Here is a 2500-nt window from a genome sequence, read left to right as displayed (position 1 = left end):
ACCGAGACACTCAATAAAGAGCACCCTGGTAGGATTTCAACGGGGTCCGCCTCGGGACGCACGAGCACGCACGAGGCGGTCGCACGCCTTCGGCTCGCCCCACCGGCAGGACGTCCCACGATACATGCCAGTTAAACACCGACGGGCGGTGAACCAACAGCGTGGGACACAAATCCAACTACGAGCTTTTTAACCGCAACAACTTTAATATACGCTATTGGAGCTGGAATTACCGCGGCTGCTGGCACCAGACTTGCCCTCCAATAGATACTCGTTAAAGGATTTAAAGTGTACTCATTCCGATTACGGGGCCTCGGATGAGTCCCGTATCGTTATTTTTCGTCACTACCTCCCCGTGCCGGGAGTGGGTAATTTGCGCGCCTGCTGCCTTCCTTGGATGTGGTAGCCGTTTCTCAGGCTCCCTCTCCGGAATCGAACCCTGATTCCCCGTTACCCGTTACAACCATGGTAGGCGCAGAACCTACCATCGACAGTTGATAAGGCAGACATTTGAAAGATGCGTCGCCGGTACGAGGACCGTGCGATCAGCCCAAAGTTATTCAGAGTCACCAAGGCAAACGGACCGGACGAGCCGACCGATTGGTTTTGATCTAATAAAAGCGTCCCTTCCATCTCTGGTCGGGACTCTGTTTGCATGTATTAGCTCTAGAATTACCACAGTTATCCAAGTAACGTGGGTACGATCTAAGGAACCATAACTGATTTAATGAGCCATTCGCGGTTTCACCTTAATGCGGCTTGTACTGAGACATGCATGGCTTAATCTTTGAGACAAGCATATGACTACTGGCAGGATCAACCAGGGAGCTGCGCCAACTAGAGCTGAGCAGCCGGCCGCCCGGGAGTGTGTCCCGGGGGCCCGCGCGAACACGCAAGCGTCCGCTCAATCATTCTGCAAACAGGAGGAGGCTGAGCTCCCCTGCACAATACACCTCGAAACCCTCTCAGGTCCCGGCGGCGCGCAGCGCCGTCCCAAGTACTTGGTCGGGTTCGAGAGAGGCGCAATCGCCCGGAGTTAGGCGAGTAGACGCTTTCGGTGCGACCACCCGTGCTCCCAACTGAGCTTGCCGCTGCCGACAGAGGCCCGGGAGCGTGCTGTCGTGGCATTGCCGGCGGGAGACAACACGCGCCACCTACGGTGACCGGCAGCTCCAACGCCAGCGCCACAGAAGGACAAAAGCCCCACTTGGGTGCCGAAGCGAACTCTCCCAGCACAGCGCACGCGCCAACACATCCGCACAGCTGCGATACAAACCACCAGCGAGAACCGCTGGGGCGACCGAGCAGCAGACGGCGTCGCGGCGCCGAGCGCCGGGCGGCGGCGCATCCTCAACGCACACAGTCCTCAATCGGACCAGCACACTGAAGATGTCCACCGCGCTTCGCACCGGGCCCGCGAGGACCTACTTTGGCCGCACGGCGCCGCGCGCAGGGTGCGCCGGCGCGCAGCTGCGACGCCTGCCGCGTCCGTCGGCCGGCGCGCCTGCCACTGGCCGCCCCCACCAGCCGGCTGTAGCGCGTGCGCCCACGCACCGCGCGGCCAGCACGCCGGGAGGCGCCCCCTCACCGGCCGGGGACGGTCCCACCCAGCCACCACCGCGTATCGCTTCACACCCAGATGCCGTTCAGTTTCATCGGCATGGTGGGTATCGCTGGAACAACCGGTTAGTACCTCAACCTATCGTCGCCATCACCGATTCACCCCTAGCGAGAACAACCGCACCACAACGGGTTACCATTTCTTCATTTGCGTAACTTCACCAGAAAACGTAGGCGTCCATCGCCATTAGCAACTTCAACGATTATTGCATGCCTGTGTCAGGTGTCACGCCACACTACGTCTGCCCACATACACGCAACAAAATGTGCACGCCTAGACAATACGTGGAAGGTGGCCCCCGTACGTATGCGATGTCCATTGCTCGAACGACTGTCAACCGGCCTCTGTAGCATGTCGCAGATATGGAACGCGGTGCACCATGCTATCACGGTGTTTGAGGAGAGACGACTAGGTCCGAATACATCAACACACAGCTCATGCTGATCGCCATCCACGGCGTCCGTTCCTCCCACACGTCTCTATGGCGTACCACACTGCAATCCAGCTCTCATAGGGAGACGACACGTAGCTGCGTGCACAATATTTGCACTGTATGGTCCGCCGTTTTTGGGCGCAGTCGTTGTACGGTCACACATGTGCCACGATGTATCATTCAGTACATAAGGACGAATGTGCAGTACAGATTGTGGTTCACGCGTACGACATCAGCGGACAGTTGACACAGGCCGCACCACAACGTAGCCTGCGTACGTCGCATGCGAAGGGCATTGAACATGCAAACTTGTCACCAACCAGCTTGCGAAGGCAGGGGGCAAGGTGGGGACGTGGGGACGTGGGGAGGGGTGGGGGGGGGGGGGGGCGGCATGTACGTCCTGCTGCCATCCACATTACAGTGTACAGCAGGAGCATGTGGAAAGT

General features: G+C 58.9%; 1 non-coding gene across 1 annotated transcript in view; it reads right to left on the bottom strand.

The window, feature by feature from the left end:
• LOC124747830 overlaps positions 1-827 on the bottom strand; it is a 1909-nt gene extending 1082 nt beyond the window's left edge. The window contains exon 1 of the ribosomal RNA XR_007011587.1: positions 1-827. This exon is cut by the window's left edge and continues 1082 nt beyond it. This is a non-coding gene — a ribosomal RNA (small subunit ribosomal RNA).
• Positions 828-2500: the final 1673 nt, after the last annotated feature.

Source organism: Schistocerca piceifrons, unplaced genomic scaffold (genome assembly GCF_021461385.2).
Source record: "Schistocerca piceifrons isolate TAMUIC-IGC-003096 unplaced genomic scaffold, iqSchPice1.1 HiC_scaffold_396, whole genome shotgun sequence".
In the NCBI taxonomy this organism is placed as follows: Eukaryota; Metazoa; Arthropoda; class Insecta; order Orthoptera; family Acrididae; genus Schistocerca; species Schistocerca piceifrons.
This window is presented reverse-complemented; position numbering and strand designations above follow the sequence as displayed.